We start from the raw sequence: 19,816 nt of genomic DNA on the forward strand, positions 1-19,816 counted from the left end.
TTAAAAAATTATTAACTGAAACTGCTAAAATAGCTTTACTTTAAAATTAAGGATAGAAAAAATCCTATATAAAGATATACCTGGTTTTCACTTCACAGATGTCTAATCTACAGTTTAAAAAGTTTCTATAATTTTACTTTTGTTATTTTTACTAACAACACAGTTGGTAATTAGCTAACTGAAAGCTTTTTTTTCCTTTAAATATTTTGTGTTTTAAGAAATGGTAAATTAGGGGAAAGATGGTGGAGGAGTAGGGGACCCTATTTCAACTGGTTCCCAGAATTGAGCTGGACATCTACCAGACCACTCTGAGCACCCACAAAACCAGTCTGAGATGTAAGAAGATCTGGATCTCTACAAACAGAATATCACAGGCAGTTGGTTTTGAGGTACGAAGCAGAGAGCTGTGATTCTGTGGGCAGATATCAGAGGATGAAGGGCAGTGGGAGGGTGCCTGGACGTGGGGATCCTACACTGCCGGTGAGTGACAGCCTCGCGCGGTGCGGACGGGGCACAGACTCGCAGACCCGAAGCCTCGGGAAAGGACTTTAGGGCAACCCCCAGGGTGGAAAACCAGACCGGTGGGGTCGCGTGCACACGAACCGCAGGCCCCCCCGGACAGAAACCAAACGGAGCGATGGTCGCACGCAGGCAACTGCAGCCTCCGAGCCGGAAATCCAGTGCGCCAGGTCGCACCAGTGAACTGCAACCCCCGGGAGTGGAAACCCCAAGTGGCGGAGTAGCGTGCAAGCGAATTGTGAGCAGCTGGTGGTTTTAGAAGCACAAAGGGCAGAGACGTGCCCCGACCTGGAGGCAGGACTGGGGGCGCTGCGGAGGGGTGCACAACCCAGGACACTGCAGTTTATAGCAGCACAGAAAGAAACGGAGACAGTGTGGCCTGGAGAGCTCACTGAAGAACAGACTGAGGTCTCTCTGCTCTGAGGCAGAGGGTTGGAAACGGTCTCTTCTGCTCTGACTCGCGGAAGAGATGCGGAAAGCCGCCAGGGAAAGTTGCCAGAGAACAAAAGCCCCCAAAACTGATTCCCGCTGAGCCCATCCCCCGCCACAGGGGCGCAGGGCAACTCCGCCCAAACAGGGTTGCCTGAGTAACAGCATGAGAGGCCCCTCCCGCAGAAGACAGGCTGGGAAAACAAGAGGCCAGCAACCCTAAGGTCCCAAGAAAACAGGTGCATCTTGCTTGGGTTCTGGTCAATAATTTGGACTCTATACATTCCCTCAAACACCCATCAACAGAATGACTAGGAGGAGGAGCCCCCAAAACAGAAAAGACTCAGAGATTATGACTTATGCTGCAGATTTACAAATGGATGCAGATATAACCAAGATGTCGGAGATGGAATTCAGGCTAGCAATTGTGAAGACAATGGCTAGAATGGAGAAATCAATTAATGGCAACATAGAGTCTCTAAGGGCAGAAATGAAAGCTGAATTGGCAGAACTTAAAAATGCTATCAATGAGATCCAATCCAATCTAGATAATCTAACAGCGAGGGCAACTGAGGCAGAAGAATGAATAAGCGATCTGGAAGACAATATAATAGATAATATTAATAGAATATATAATAGAATCCATGAAAATAGAATCAGAAATAAGTGACACCATGAAGCGTTCCAATGTCAGAATAATTGGAATCCCGGAGGGAGTGGAGAGAGAGAGGACTAGAAGATGTATTTGAGCAAATCGTAGCTGAGAACTTCCCTAATCTGGGGAATGAAACAAACATTCGAGTCCTAGAGGCAGAGAGGACCCCTCCTAAGATCAAGGAAAACAGGCCAACACCCCGGCATGTAATAGTAAAACTTGCAAATCTTAGAACCAAGGAAACCATCTTAAGGGCACTTAGGGGGAAGAGATTCCTTATGTACAGAGGGAGGAACATCAGAATAACGTCAGACCTATCCACAGAGACCTGGCAAGCCAGAAAGGCCTGGCAAGACATATTCAGGGTACTAAATGAGAAGAACATGCAGCCAAGAATACTTTATCCGGCAAGGTTTTCATTTAGAATGGATGGAGAGATACAGAGCTTCCACATCCAGCAGAAGCTGAAAGAATATGTGACCACTAAGCCAGCCCTGCAAGAAATATTAAGGGGGGTTCTATAAAAGGAGAAAGACCCCAAGAGTGATCTACAACAGAAATTTACAGGGACAATCTATAAAAACAACGTCTTCACAGGCAACATGATGACAATTAATTCATATCTTTCAATAATCACTCTCAACGTGAATGGCCTAAACGCTCCCATGAAACGGCACAGGGTTGCAGATTGGATAAAAAGACAGGCTGCATCCATATGCTGTCTACAAGAGACTCATTTTGAACCTAAAGATACATCCAGACTGAAAGTGAAGGGATGGAGATCCATCTTCCATGCCAAAGGACCTCAAAAGAAAGCTGGGGTAGCAATTCTTATATCAGACAAATTAGATTTTAAACTAAAGTCTGTAATAAGAGACACAGAAGGACACTATATCATTCTTAAAGGGTCTATGCAACAAGAAGATCTAACAATTGTAAATATCTGTGCCCCCAACATGGGAGCAGCCATCTACATAAGCCAACTGTTAACCAAAATAAAGAGTCATACTGATAACAATACGTTAATTGTAGGAGACCTCAATACTCCACTCTCAGCAATGGACAGATCATCTAAGCAGAAAATCAACAAGGAAACAAGAGCTTTGAATGATACATTGGACCAGATGGACCTCATAGGTATTTACAGAACATTCCACCCTAAAACAACAGAATACTCATTCTTCTCGAGTGCACATGGAACTTTCTCCAGAGTAGACCATATACTAGGTCACAAATCAGGTCTCAACCGATACCAAAAGATTGAGATTATTCCCTGCATATTCTCAGACCATAATGCTCTAAAACTGGAACTCAATCACAAGAAAAAATGTGGCAGAAATTCAAACACTTGGAAGCTAAAGACCACTCTGCTCAAGAATGTTTGGGTCAACCAAGAAATCAAAGAAGAACTTAAACAATTCATGGAAATCAATGAGAACAAAAACACATCGGTCCAAAACCTATGGGATACTGCAAAGGCGGTCCTAAGGGGAAATACATAGCCATCCAAGCCTCACTCAAATAAATAGAGAAATCCCGAATTCACCAACTAACTCTACACCTTAAAGAACTAGAGAAAAAGCAACAAACGATGCCTAAGTCATGCATTAGAAGAGAAATAATTAAAATTAGAGCAGAAATCAATGAATTAGAAACCAGAAACACAGTAGATCAGATCAACAAAACTCGAAGTTGGTTCTTTGAAAGAATTAATAAGATTGATAAACCACTGGCCAGACCTATCCAAAAGAAGAGAGAAAGGACCCAAATTAATAAAATTATGAATGAAAGGGGAGAGATCACGACTAACACCAAGGAAATAGAAACAATTATTAGAAATTATTATCAACAACTATATGCCAATAAATTGAGCAATCTGGATGAAATGGAGGCCTTCCTGGAAACCTATAAGCTGCCAAGACTGAAACAGGAAGAAATTGACAATCTGAATAGGCCCATAACCAGTAATGAGATTGAAGCAGTGATCAAAAACCTCCCAAAAAACAAGAGTCCAGGGCCTGATGGATTCCCTGGGGAATTTTACCAAACATTCCAAGAAGAAATAATACCTATTCTCCTGAAGCTGTTTCAAAAAATAGAAACAGAAGGAAAACTTCCAAACTCATTCTATGAGGCCAGCATTACCTTAATCCCCAAACCAGGCAAAGACCCCATCAAAAAGGAGAATTTCAGACTGATATCCCTCATGAATATGGATTTCAAAATCCTCAACAAAATCCTAGCTAATAGGATCCAACAATACATTAAAAGGATCATTCACCACGACCAAGTGGGATTTATCCCTGGGATGCAAGGGTGGTTCAACATTTGCAAATCAATCAATGTGACAGAACACATTAATAAGAGGAGGGAGAAGAACCATATGGTCCTCTCAATTGATGCAGAAAAAGCACTGACGAAATACAACATCCTTTCCTGATTAAAACTCTCCAGAGTATAGGGATAGAGGGAACATTCCTCAAGCTCATAAAATCCATCTATGAAAATCCCACAGCGAATATCATCCTCAATGGGGAAAAGCTGAGAGCCTTTCCCTTAAGATCAGGAACACGTCAAGGGTGCCCACTCTCACCACTGTTGTTCAACATAGTACTAGAAGTCCTAGCAACAGCAATCAGACAACAAAAAGAAATAAAAGGTATTCAAATTGGCAAAGAAGAAGTCAAACTCTCTCTTTTCACAGACGACATACTTTACGTGGAAAACCCAAAAGACTCCACCCCCAAATTAGTAGAACTCATCCAGCAATTCAGTAATGTGGCAGGATACAAAATCAATGCACAGAAATCAGTTGCTTTCTTATACACTAAAAACGCAACTGTAGAAAGAGAAATTAGAGAAACGATTCCATTTACAACAGCACCAAAAACCATAAGATACCTCGGAATAAACCTAACCAAAGAGGTAAAGGATCTATACTCTAGGAACTACAAAACACTCATGAAAGAAATTGAAGAAGACACAAAAAGATGGAAAAATATTCTATGCTCATGGATCAGAAGAATAAACATTGTTAAAATGTCTATGCTACCCAGAGCAATCTATACCTTCAATGCCATCCCGATCAAAATTCCAATGAGATTTTTCAAAGTGCTGGAACAAACAATCCTAAAATTTGCATAGAATCAGAAAAGACCCCGAATCGCCAAGGAGATGTTGAAAAAGAAAAACAAAGCTGGGGGCATCACGTTGCCCAATTTCAAGCTATATTACAAATCAGTGATCACCAAGACAGCATGGTACTGGCACAAAAACAGACATACAGACCAATGGAACAGAATAGAGAACCCAGATATGGACCCTCAACTCTATGGTCAAATAATCTTTGACAAAGCAGGAAAAAACATGCAATGGAAAAAAGATAGTCTCTTCAATAAATGGTGCTGGGAAAATTGGACAGCCACATGCAGAAGAATGAAATTCGACCATTCTCTAACACCATTCATAAAGACAAACTCAAAGTGGATGAAAGACCTCAATGTGAGACAGGAATCCATCAAAATCCTAGAGGAGAACATAGGCAGTAACCTCTTTGACATCGGCCACAGCAACTTCTTTCGAGATACATCTCCAAAAGCTAGTGAAACAAAAGCAAAAATGAACTTTTGGGACTTCATCAAGATAAAAAGCTTCTGCACAGCAAAGGAAACCGTCAACAAAACAAAGAGGCAACCCACAGAATGGGAGAAGATATTTGCAAAGGACACTACAGATAAAGGGCTGGTATCCAAAATCTATAAAGAACTTCTCAAACTCAACACCCAAAAAACAAATAATCAAGTCAAAAAGTGGGCAGAAGAGATGAACAGACACTTCTCTGGAGAAGACATACAAATGGCTAACAGACACATGAAAAAATGTTCATCATCATTAGCCATCAGGGAAATCCAAATCAAAACCACACTGAGATACCACCTTACATCAGTTAGAATGGCAAAAATGGACAGGGAAAGAAACAGCAAATGTTGGAGAGGTTGTGGAGAAAGGGGAACCCTCTTACACTGTTGGTGGGAATGCAAGTTGGTACAGCCACTTTGCATAACAGTGTGGAGGTGCCTCAAAAATTTAAAAATAGAGCTACCCTATGACCCAGCAATTGCACTCCTGGGTATTTACCCCAAAGACACAAATGTAGTGAAAAGAAGGGCCATATGCACCCCAATGTTCATAGCAGCAATGTCCGCAATAGCCAAATTATGGAAAGAGCCGAGATGCCCTTCAACAGATGAATGGATAAAGAAGATGTGGTCCATATATACAATGGAATATTACTCAGCCATCAGAAAAGATGAATACCCAACTTTTACATCAACATGGATGGGACTGGAGGAGATTATGCTAAGTGAAATAAGTCAAGCAGAGAAAGTCAATTATCATATGGTTTCACTTATTTGTGGAACATAAGGAATAACATGGAGGACATTAGGAGAAGGAAGGGAAAAATGGCGGGGGGAACTGGAGGGAGAGATGAACCATGAGAGACTATGGACCTGAGAAACAAACAGGGTTTTAGAGGGGAGGGGGGAGGGGGGATTGGTTAGCCCAGTGATGGGTATTAAGGAGGGCACATACTGCATGGAGCACTGGGTGTTATACGAAAACAATGGATCGTGGATCACTACATCAAAAACTAATGATGTATTGTATGGTGACTAACATAACATAATAAAATTAAAAAAAAAAAAAAGAAATGGTAAATTATTTTTTCCAGTTTTCTCCTTTGTACCAATTCACAGAAGTCAAAATAGAAGACACGTTTACCCAGAAAGAGATCAGGTAACTGATATACCAAAGGTCATGTCAGAGCACTTACCAGTATAAGCTAAACCCTCAAAACACAAACCTTAAAAATTCAACCAGTGAGAACCATGTACATAGTCATAATGTTTATGTGAAGTTACAACAAACAAATAGAATAGGAAGGCTAAATCAACAGATCTAAAGTAAAGAACATGGCTAAGCATTTGTAATACTTCAAAAACTTTATCTTTAAAATAATAATCCTGTTTATATATAATTGTCTCATCATCCAGATCTATATAATTTTAACAAATAAGCATATGAGGATGAGATCTAGCAACAAAGTATTATAATTAAAAATACCCTAATGATGAAAATGCAATATCCTTATTATACCAATAATATCAAAGAATATAGAGTTTTAGTCTGAGATTATTACTGCAGGAATCTAAGCCCCAGAAAAGATGCACTCCCCCCCAAAGATAGGTGTTTTTTTGTTAAAAATGGAAAAGAAGCAGTGTGCAAATGAGAGAGAATATACAAATATATAAAATTGTCCAAACAAAACTTACCTGCTTCACACTGACTAATCCATAAGTGTTTACATTTGGAATAGTTGCCAAGATATGATTAAAGTCTTGATTTTTGGGATATCCAAGAGTGTGCTGAAGAGGGTATTCTGTTCTCCCCTTCCTGTTGCAGTGACAACAGGCTATTTCAACATGGCTCATTTTTTGGAAATAGTTCTAATAAAAACCATAAAAATTAGTAGTTTGCCTTATATTTTAATCCTAAAAATTAATGAACTGACCATGCATATTTTATGACAAACTACCATTTACATACAAATATTTTATATTTCTTCCAAACTGTATAAAAATAATAATAAAAAATTATTAACTGAAACTGCTATAATAGTTTTACTTTAAAATTCTTAGATGTATATTCTTCCAAACTGTCATTAAAACCTCGATGATTTTTTATATCTATAAAATATTTCTTTTTATTCTTTAATATTACTGCATTCTTTTTTTTTTTAAGATTTTATTTATTTATTTGAGAGAAAGAGTGAGTGAGAGAGAGCAAGCATGATGTGGGGGGAGGGAGATAGAGCGAGAGAAGGGACCGGGAAAAGCAGTCTTCATCCCAGGACCCCTGAGATCATGACCTGAGACCAAGGAAGATGCTAAACTGACTGAGCCACCCAGGCACCCCATATTACTGCATTCTTAATGAACTGTAGACCTTAAACTCTGTCTCTTTTGAGGTTTTTGTCAATTTTTCCCACTAAAGTGCATTTATTTTGACTGAATTTCTCGTGATAATATATATTGCTGAGTAAGGAACAGGCGGGGCTAAGTAGAGAGAGATAGGTAGGGGGCTACAGGATCAGGCTCACAAAAATCACAAAAAAGTGGAGTTGTAAAGAAACTGAGATAAGGGAACAAACCAGACTACCCTGCCCTAGGTGTCAGAGGTGGATTCCTGTTATAACAGATGCTTGTGACCAACAAAAATTAAAAAGGAACTAAGCCATTAAAGGTGTTATCACTAATCCTTACTCAATGGGGCTATCACTAGAGATGTTAAAAGGATTTAAATTCCCTGGTTAGCTTTCAGTGGCTAACCAGGAAACTTAAAAGCCCTCAGTGGCAACTCTGTCTGGACCCCTCTCACTCCTGAGAGCTTTTTCTGTATCCTCATTTAATAAAACTCTAGCGCTTTACACACTCTCCTTTGTCCACAAGATTCATTCTTTGACTCCGTGAGACAAGAACCTCGCTCTCCCACTTCATTGGTTTTAAATAACATTTCTGCCTCCTATGTTGAGGGTCAGTTTGGGGTTGATATTTTCATTCATTTGCAAAATATTGACTTGATATGCTTATCTTTAAAACAAATTTAGATGAATGGGTACAATATCAATATTGGGGGATGCCTTCTTCAATCAGCTGCTTGCCTTGTCTAGACAATGTATTATGACATTTCAGTCTGTCCAGTGACCTGTCTAAAACCAGAGCAGCTGTTTAATCATTCATAGTTACCTTCCATGAACTGGCCACTGTCACCATTCCTTTAATAGTTCTGGAACATGTGATACTTAGTAAGGTGACAGGACTTTATTACAAGTAGACTGTTGTGCGGTAAGGAATACTAGTCAGGTTCTATAACATCAACATAGGAAATGTTTGAATGTATGAGCAAGTGGGCCTATGATTGTTTCCGTAGGCTCCCATTTAAAATTCTTAGCAGTTGTTTGAGAGAAATTATTAGACTCATTTTACAGATGTGAAAACTGAAGTTGAGAGGTTGAGAAAATCACAAAGACAAGCCAATAGTTACGTGCTCCCATTGGTCTGATTCTAGGTGGAACTCAAAGGTAATGGGAAGATGTAAAGTCTCTTAAATAAACCGTGGGAAGAGAGAACAACAACAAAAAAAGCGTCGTGTTCACATTTCTGGGTAGTAAAATCAATGACTTCTCAACTTGGTCCTGGTATTTTAGTAAAAGATTTACTCATGATTCTCAAGCAATTTCAATGAAAGCCCAACTGGTTCAAAAATTTTTATCTCAGCGCTAAGTAACAAAAGTCCTAAAAAGTAATTTTGGAGTCACATTGATATAGTAATGGCATCATTATGTTTACAGGCTGATAGGGTCTGAAACTAGATATTTTTATGGATAGCAATACTTTTCACCAATCACATGAAACTAATCATCAGTTGTTAAGTTTACCTGAAAACTCATCCAGACATCTGCCATGTAAAAAAGGAAAAAGGCACAAATCAAGGGAAAATTGGGGATGACTTAGTAACAGACTTATCTTTGAATTGTCTAATATAGTTGAGTTACACCTTCACCATACTTCTCAGCAATATAGCTTTTTGAAGTGAATTTCCTCTCTGGCCAAGAAGAAATAAATGAGTTGAGGAATAAAGGAAAAATGAGGCACAGGAAATAAATGAAAACTTTCTCATATTATCTTCCACCTACCAGGTACAGCATAGTTACTTACGTAGTTAACTATTCTCTGAATCCTTAAAGCCATGGCAAGATTTATTGTTGAATACTGAAGATGAAATAATACTTGACGTTACGCAAAATATCATATATCACAGGTATCAAATTACTGTCATTTAAATAAATTGTAAATCAGCCTTCTTTTTCCTCAGACAGAGACTTAGCTGCTGTAAATCACTAGGATCTTCCTGCTTTTCCACGGAACCATTATTGTCTTTTATATTCTAACAATTATCATGTGACTCCTCTTCAAAATAATAACAGGGAATCACTACTGCAGAGAAAATCCTTTGGGGATTTCTCACAGGCAAAGTATTTCTATTTTTCCTTTCTAAGGCCACATAATGATTCCTCATAGCACAAGCCAGCGAACTTTTCCTTAAATGGCTAGGTAGTGAATATTTTAGGATTTTGCCAGCCATAGGGGCTCTGTCACAACTATGAAACCCTACCATTGTAGCTGGAATGCAGCTACAAACAATAACTAAACAAATGGTGTGGCTGGAATCCAGTAAAATTTTATTTACAAAAACAGGACAGAATTTACCTATTGATTCTAGTTTGCTGACGTCTGTCATGTAGAATAGCTTCATCATACCTTCCACTCGGCCAGAGTACCCCACTGAAAATTTTTTTCACTATTTCCAAATTTGATGACTGCCAATAATTTGCCTTTGTCCTTCCTCTCCTTTTGGTATGAAATTCTCTTCATAGTTATATCCCAGCCATTCTTCAAATCTTATCTCAAATCCACCTCATCAAAGATCTCCAGTAAGCATGATATTATGTGTATTTTAGAATATCATTAACCATTCCATTCATTAGGCAATCCCTTCTCTTGGTGACTTATAATAGTGTTATTATTTTTGCACATAGAATCCTTTCTTTAAGAATTAAAGAAAAAACAAAGAATCTGAATTTTAAAAATGGGCAAAGGAAGTGAATAGACATTTTTCCAAAGACATACAAATGGCCAACAGGTACAAGAAAAGATGCTCAGTATCAATAATAATCAGGGAAATGCAGATCAAAACCACAATGAGATATCACCTCACACTAGTTAGAATGGCTCTTATCAAAAGGATAAACAACAATTGTTGGTGAGGCTTTGGAGAAAAGAAAACCCTTGTGCACTGTTGACAGAAATGTAAATTGGTGTAGCCATTATGGAAAACAGTATGGAAGGTCCTCAAAAAAAAGAACTACCATACAATCCAGTAATCCCATTTCTGTGTGTATATCCAGAGGAAATGAAATCGCTATCTCAGAGAGATATCTGCACTCTCATGTTCATTGCAGCATTAATCACAATAGCCAAGAGGTGGAAACAACCTAAGTGTCCATCAACAGATGATGGATAAAGATGTGGTATATATATATAATGAAATATTATTCAGCCATAATAAAGAAGGAAATTTTCTTTTTGTGACAACATGGATGAACCTAAAGGGCATTATGCAAAGTGAAATAAGTCAGATAGAGAAAGGCAAATCCTGAATGTTCTCACTTATATGTGGAATCTAAAAAAGCAAAACTCATAGAAATAGTAAAATGGTTGTTGCCAGAGGCTGAGGGGTGGGGGAAATGGGAAGATGTTGGTCAAAGGATATAAACTCTCAGCTATAAGATAAATAAGATCTGAGGATCTAATGGACAGCATGGTGACTATAATTAACAGCACTATATTATATACTTGAAAGCTGTTAAGAGAGCAGATCATCACCACACATACACAAAAATCTTAATTATGTGAGGGGATTGAGGTGTTAACTAATCTTACTGTCATAATCATTTTGCAACATATACATGTTTCTAATAACCATACTGTACACCTTAAACTCATATATGTTACATGTAAATAATATCTAATAAATCTTGGGGGGGGAATTAAAAGGAACCCAATCATATGGTATGATCCTCTCATTTGGGAAACATAAAAGCCAGAGAGGCTAAGTAATTTTCCATGATCAAATGAGGAAAAAGCAATAGTAAAGCCCAGCTCTTTTAAATCCTACTTTAGTGATCTTTATTAAGGCTGTAAAAATCTTAGCATTACATAAGAATTCCTAAGAGGAAATAACTCAACATCCCATCAAGTACAAAAAGTCCCTCTATCAGTTCATTAGCAATTAAATCCATTTTCAATATTTCCAATCACAGGGAGATCACTACTGACATGCTTCTATTTAAAAATAACTTAGTTTCTAAAAGGACCTTTGTGAGTCCATTTCCTATTAAACCAAAATGACACACTTAAATTCTTTGCTAATATATGCAGAGTTGATGAAATGGTGATCTGGTGAGAGTCTTTGTTCTTATTAATAAAAATTTTGAGTAGAAAGTAAAATGAGAAGCTTCATTACCTCCTATGGAGAGATGTCTGTGGTTGGACAGGTATAATTGTGATTTCTCATATTGAGTAAGACCATCCTTGCTGTAATATTTACTCACTTGCTTTTGCTCTACAGATTTTACTTTCACAGAGTCTTATCTCACGTTCACAAGACAAATACTCATATGTTTGAGAAATGTTGTCATGTATCCTCTAAGAATATTTTTTCAGATTAAACAGCACAACTGCCCTTATTTATCCATACAATACCAAGAACACATCTAACAACTTGCATGTATGTATGTCATTCTTAAAAAAAATAATGGTTTTCACAGTGGCAAGTGGTCTGACCAGCACAGGATACAGTGAGCTTCTTGTCTTCCATGATTTGTAAGCTGAAATTCTCTTAAAACAGATTGATTGCATTAAAGATACATTCCTTTGGCTCAATCTGCTGGTAGTTTGCATAAATTCCTTACCCTTTAAGTAGATTTCAGTATGTTAAAATCAGAAATAACTCAGTTATATTTCAACAAATTCCTGCATAAACTATTTCATCTTATTTCCTGGTCAGTTGTGCATTCAACAGATCCTTGAATTCATACTATAATGTGGAATTCTAAGTTTTATGATTTAACCTCCATATACTGTCACTGATAATGCTACATGGTTGGAGGTCTTTGGGCTTAATTTCCTATATCAGTGAACCACTCTTCAATAAAGAAAAATTATTTTATGAGTATTAAAGTCCCTGGAAAAGAAAGTTCAAAAACAAATGTTCTTTTTGAAGGTTTAACAGTAATGTCAAGAACAGGACAAGGCACTGTGCATTTAGATTTATATTTCATGTACTTTTGCTAGGATAAGCATTCTCTGGAAGGAACTCTAAGAGTGCTGAAGGTTGAAACTGCTCTGTGCTTGTTTTTACACACAGTCATTGGCTAAAGCTCACCAGTTGTGATGTAAAGTCTGAAAACAGTCTCCAAGGCTGATGATAAGCAGTGAAAGAAAGCTTAAACATATCAGTAAGTCTCTACCTGAGCTCCATCTAACTTATTACATATAAAGTCAGCATTTTGCTGAGTTTACTTAGCTTTAATCTATTTCATCTCTTTTAAGTAGATTCCTCTTTATAAGTATTATTTTAAAAATATAATTGTGAGAGAACGAAAGAAGACAATTATATATGACAGATAAATGTTAAGGCAAAACCTCAACAAATACAAAAACAAAAAAAACAGAAAAACGGGAAAGGATCTCATTCTATCAATGCCACAGGTCTTTCTCACCAAGCTATTTCGCTGGTGTTCTAAAAATAAGCATGGGGTGTTCTAAGCCTTCTAAATTAGTGTGATGCAGGCTAGAGCCCCCACATCAAGGCTCTTATCTATAGGACAAGCAGATTAAACTCATTTGCAAGTGTCACCTCTGCCCTCCTCTTCTCATCTTAAGTGGTTCATTAGCTTGTTTTGAATAGTAGTACCCAGGTATCAATAAGTTGGCTAAAGGTTCCCAGCATGAATTTAGATTTCAAAATGGATGTGACTGAAGCAGTAGCTATCATTTTCATACAGCGGCAGTTCTGTAATTTGGGATTCTGGAATTTGATGACCTCAATTGTACTTTAGTCATCTACCTCTTCACAACAGAGACTATAGGCTGGCCTATCTGCACTATAATGTGTGTGAGATGGGGAGAAGAGTGAGAACTCATGGGACGGGGCAGGGAGTAATAGTGTAAGGGACACATTCTTAATCTATGTTGGCTTGAGAAAATATCTCCAGTTTGGGTTCAATGGACAAAAGTTTATATACTATTATATAAATATGGTATTTGAAGTATTGTATATTTCAATGGACAACTGTTTGGACTCCAGGAAAAAAAAATGCTAATAATCTACATGGTATCACTGAACACACACATACTCACACTCACTCACTCCAATAATAATAGAAACTATAGAAAGACCCATAAATAAAAATTAAAAAAAAAACTGAAACATAATTCTAAGACCTAACTCTTACAGTCTTTTTGCTATATATAAATATAGGGACAGTATGCTAAACAAATTATAAGGTATATATATGTGTGAGTGTGTATGTAAACATATACATTTTAATGTAAGAGAAATAACCCATTGTCCTTTCAGATTAAAATAAAAATTTATTGAAACGCAGTGTGGGGTGATTTTTAAATAACTACAAATTCTCTGACATTGCTGTCTTTGACTTGAATATTGGCTGGTCTTAATACCTCATTATGACCAATTTCATCTGTTAACTTGGGCAGGTTACCCGTTCAAACAATAATCTAGTTATTTTGTAAATTAGGTTAGAATCCAAACGCAGTGGTCTTTAAGAAAAGAAGATTATCCTAGAAGAACTGGGTAAACCTGATTCAATCTGTTAGGAAGTTGTTAGAGCACAGCTGAGGCTTCTCGAAATTCTGCCTGTAGATAACCGTTTCGGTAATGTCCAAGAGTTTCGGCTTGCTTTTCCTGATGGCCTGCCTTATAGTTTCCAAACTTGCCTATCCAGTCCCTAAAATTATGTAAGGCAATTCCTTTCAATAAATCTTTCAATAGGTATCTCCTATTCATCTTATTCTCTGGTTGAACCCTGACTAATACACTATGTGGTAGAAGTGACTGTACATGATTCTCAAGGCTATGTCCCAAAAAGTGATACAGCTTCTGCCTGGCTCTCCTTTCAGATACTTGCCTTAAAAACCAACCATGTTGCTGTGATGAAATCCAGGTAACGTAGTTGTGTTCCACCCCCAAAACAGGTGACTGACATCATCGTCTGCCAGGCATTTAAGAGAGAAAGGCTTTGAGAAGATTCTAGACCCACCACTCACTGACCACAACCATATGAGAAACTGATCAAGAACAACATAACCAAGCCCAGTCAACTTCCAGAATTGTGAGAGACAATAATAAGTTGTTGTTTTACACTACTGTTTGGGATGGCCATGTATATAGTACAGATAACAGTTACAGACCTTGGAGGCTTTGTATTGTGTTAAAATCTCTAAATTAGAACATTTTCAAACCTGCCTAGAGGCTTACGTATTTTATTGATCTTTTCAAAAAACTGGCCTTTGGTTTTGTTGATTTTCTCTTGATTTCCTGTTTTCTATGTCATTGATTTCTGCCCTGATTGTTATTTCTTATGTTTCCTTTTGGATTAAATGATTTTCTTTCTCTAGTTTCATAAGATGGAAGCTTAGGTTATTAAGTTAGAAAGATTTCAGATCTTCCTTATTTTTAAATATATGTATTTCATGTTATAAATTTGCCTCTAGGCACTGTTATTACTGCACCTCAAAAATTTTGATGTATTTTTGTTTTCATTTATTTCAATATATTTTAAAATTTCTCTAGAGATATCTTCTTGACCCATGTGTTATTTAGAAGTGTGTTGTTTAATCTCCAAGTATTTCTGAATTTTCCAGCTATTTCCAGCCAGTTACTCATTTTTAGTTTAATTCCACTGTAGTCTAAGAACATATTTTGCACGATGTTTATTCTCTGTATTTGTTCAAGTGTATTTATCTTGGTGATTATTCCATATGAGCTTGAGAAGAATGTGTATTTTGCTATGTTGAACGAAGTATTCTATAAATTTCAATTAGATACAATTGATTAATGGTGCTCCTGCTCAGTTCAATTATATCCTTACTAATTTTCTACCTGTAGAATCTATCAATTACTGAAAGAGGTATGTTGAAGTCTCCAACTATACTAGTTCATAGCATTAATTTTTATGTTAAATTTGCTAGGAGCGGTGATATTTCACTGTTTACTGCAGCTGTAGTTGCCAGAGGCTTACAATTGATTTAGTGTCATTGTTTTTAATCTCCCCTGTTTTCTTTGGGTCTAAGAGCTCCTTAAAGTCAGTATTTGTCTTTCAGCAATTCCAGCTATAATTCACTGTTGATGTGGTGGTAAGGTGTTGGGTATTGTATTATTAATTATCAATCTTTTAGTGGGCCTGAGTCCCTAGACTTTGACCTCCACAAATGTTTCTTACCACTTCTTTTCTCCATTTGGGTAAGACAGGAAGGTTAGAGGGGGCTAAATTGGATAATTTCTTCTCCCCCCAGGTCAAACAATGATCTGGTAAAGTCTTTCCCCCTTGGAGAGTAGGCCTTTGTTTCAGATAATGATCCAAGCACATTTCAAAATGGTTACCCTTACCCCCTTCTGCCAAAGCCACAGGGGATATTTATTGTCTCCTCACGGTGAGAAACTTTTGGGGTTCCTGGAGGTGAAGCCACAAAAGTTTAGGGAACCTCCCAAAACTGTACCTCCCAGGGAATTCTCACTTTCATGCTAAGCCATACTCAGCCTCCAGTCATTTGTCAAAATTAACCAGTATAGTGTTACTACTAAATTATGGGTTCCAATGGCTTCTGCTCCAGGTAAACGAGTGTCTACAATGATTGTCTATATTGCCTATTTGTCTATCTTTCCAAACTTGAGTATAGTGATTTGCCCTATAACCATAATATACTGATAGGTGCATGAAAATCTTTTTTGATTTTCTGTTTTTATTTTATTTTTTCCTTTTTCTTGTTATAAAGATGGGAATGACTTCCAAGCTCTTTACATTTTTGAAGTGAAACTAGAACTTTCCAAGTGCTACATCCATGTGAATGTCAGTTGGAGGATAGTGGCACAGTGTTCAGGAAAATATGATCATTAAAGTAACTAGCATAAATTTATTTTATTATTGTTTGCCCCTTTACATAAACATATGAAAACTTAAGCAAGGGGGATGCATATAAATGTCTTGATTAGGGTTCTATTATTTTTAAAGAGTTAATGGGTTCTAAATATTTGATTATATAAATACTAAGAAATGGATATTTCTTGCAATTTCTACCTAGGCTTTACACTATGATGAGGAGATGCAAAGGGACTGTGAAATAGGTAATCTGACCATATCTGGAATATTTGCAGGATGCTCCATGTATTCTTAGAATCAGATAACAGGATGAATGCCTGGCATGAATACTATAGTGACTGACCCAGACTCTCATTTTGTGTCTCTGCTTCTATTCTTGCCAACCTAAAAAAGGATTACGAACCAGTAAATGACAAAGAAGACCATTGTAATAGCAGCTAACTTTCATTATGGGCACACAGATGATTTTTTTTTTTTTTTTCCCCCTGAAAGGCCTTTCCTTCTTTTCCTATACTTATTGCTGTGTGGCCTAAAAAAAATAGCTGAATTGCTCTGGGCATCTGTTTGAAAGTAAGGGCTAAAAGTAGAGTGTGCCTTTTCTTAACAATAACAATTAGAATTTTTCTTCTCAAATAACCTTACAAACATGATGATTCACAATTGGCATGCTGTGACCTAGTTTCAGCTGGTTTTATAAGAATATTCATTATAATAATGCAGTCACCAAAACTCAGCATGCTGAGCAGCTAGAAACCAATCTCTGGGTTTTCTACAACCCCATCTATCTATTTCAGGGGAATGTTGTTCTGCAGGTACTCAACTATGTGTAGATACTCTTAAACTGTTTCATAATTATATTTTTCTTTGTTCTCTTGCTCCTCATGAAGAGAGATTTCCAAAATGAAACCTGGTGTAAAATTCAAGTGCTTATTAGCTGAGAATATATTTTCCCAACTAATTTATTCTAGAGACATGGGGGAAAATCCTAGAGAAATAACAATTGATTTTCCATGTATTTTCAAATCACTGATAACAGTAAAATTCTATGGTTTTCTAAAGAGTGGATAAGTAAAAAGCATACTTCTAGAGAGTCAAAGAATGTATATCATAAATTCAATGCAATTCCAGTTTGTTACCAGAAATATTTTACCCCAGTTTATGCTTTCTTAATTTGTTAAAGAAGCAAACAGTGCAAACTTCTTTGGGATAAAATATTAAAATATAGGGTGAAGAGGTCAAGTGAGGACACAGTGACAAGGCAGCCCTCTACAAGGCAGGAAGAGAGTTCTTACCAGAAACTGAATTGGCCAGAACCTTGATCTTGAATTTCTAGCCTCCAGGACTATGAGAAAATAAATTTCTGTTGTATAAATTAAAAAAAAAAAAAGGGTATTATATGCAACATTTCAATATCCTTGTTCCATTGTTTCTATGCCCTGAAATTTCATCAATGTTATCTCAAACTATATTCATATGCATACATACATATATATCCATATCTATATTCACATACATACATATATATCCATGTCTATATCTATCTCCTGTTAATTTAGCTTTGTTTTTCCAATTCTCTAATTAGAAAATGAGCTACTCTATACCTAACTGGATGCCAAAATGTCTCTAAATTTCTGCTGATGTTTTAATAGTGCAGAACTTTCAACTAGAAGTTATTCTTTTTCCTTCTATCTTAATAAATGAAAAAGTATATTTTCTATAAACTGAGATGTTTCTCATGACTAATACAGACAGTCATGTAACCAAGAGCTATTTTTGAAATGAATAAAGGATATTGGACTCCAATCATTGTGGGCAATGCTGTAGTGATCAATGAGCTTCAAGGATTACTGAGTGAGGTGGCTCTTTGTTTTTTTTTTTTTTATTCATGAGAGACAGAGAGAGAGAGAGAGAGGCAGAGGGAGAAGCAGGCTCCCAAGGAGCAGAGAGCCCGATGCGGGACTCGATCCCGGGACCCTGGGATCATGACCTGAGCTGAAGGCAGACGCTTAACCATCTGAGCCACCCAGGTGCCCGCTCTTTGTTTTTTTTTAACAAATACACTGGAATGTTTATTTTTACAGATCTCATTTTATTTTGGTATATCATGGAAATATTTATTCTGAAGATGCTTCCACTGATGACAAAAGTGATGGAATGCTTGTTTTGAAATTGTCTTTAGATACAATGTTCTGCTCATTAATGTTACGGATTCTATCAGTGCTAGGCACTATTGCTAGGTACAGGAGAGTTAGTCTAGAAGATACTCAGCTTACATTTTTCCTTTTCTTGGCCTTTGAGTCTTGATAGGAGTCAGTTTTGACCTAAATGGCATGACCTCCCTTAATGCATCATATACTTGTTCTAAAGAATCCATGACATAAAACTACAGAGAGAATTAACATTATGAGAGATAGTTTCTTGATGAAGCAATTAAACGTTTTTGAAGTCAAAACAGGAATATATTTCTTCCTTTTAAAAACACTCCTTTGTTAATCATCTGATACTACTCTAGATCAACTGGTTATAAGCTAGAATGCTTTAGAAAACAGAAAAAAAAAATCAATGCAGACGGTATGGCTTTTTTTAGCTCTAAGATAACATGGCATACATATATGGAAAAATTGCTATACAATTATTCAATCATTCAACAAATATTCAGTGATGGCCTACAATGCACTAGACACTGAGCCTTGTGCTAGATTATCTAGTCTGAGTAGACAGATTAGTAGTTTAATAGGGGTGCCCTGTTTCTCTTATGAAGTCTATTTAGTATTTCTATGAATCCTATCATTTCTTTCTGTGTTGTAGGTAGAGGGGAGTGAAAATAGATAGTTGCAGAAAATGTAAAGATCATAGTAAGAGTAGTAATGAATGACTAGAATTGTCACATAGGTGTGACCAGGTGGAAAGAGGGCACTGAATTTCAAAATAATGTAGGGGTCACAGCCCCATAAATGAATTAACATCCTAGACCTTATACTACCAATCCTACCTTGGGGGAAAAGAATGCTCTCTGTGAAATTAGAATAATTTTAGTATGATACACTAAATACTATAACACTGATGAAATGAATGGTAGAATTGAGACCATGACCTGGACTTGACAGATGTGGAAGAAGAGAAGGCAGATAGCAGGAGAGGAATTAATAATAAAAGAGAAAAGAGATAGAGGCATTTATGCCAGATCTGCCCTTTTATCTTTGACTGTCAACCAAAATAAGAATAACCTTGAGAGGAAAGGCTTCTCAGATGGTAAGAAAGAAGTCTCCGGCACATGTCTTCTGAATTGTTACTGAAAACCATCCTTTCCTCACCTCCTTCAGCAAATACTCATTGAGCATTTCCCATATGACAAGATATTAGCTATACTCTGGGATATAGCAGACCATCCTTATAGAGCTTATATT

At 37.0% G+C, this 19,816-nt stretch overlaps 1 pseudogene; it reads left to right on the plus strand.

The window, feature by feature from the left end:
* Positions 1–637: 637 nt before the first annotated feature.
* LOC118008971 overlaps positions 638–19,816 on the plus strand; it is a 79,373-nt pseudogene continuing 60,194 nt past the window's right edge.

This window comes from Mirounga leonina, unplaced genomic scaffold (genome assembly GCF_011800145.1).
Source record: "Mirounga leonina isolate KUSES-001 unplaced genomic scaffold, KU_Mleo_1.0 Mir_126, whole genome shotgun sequence".
Taxonomy (NCBI): Eukaryota; Metazoa; Chordata; class Mammalia; order Carnivora; family Phocidae; genus Mirounga; species Mirounga leonina.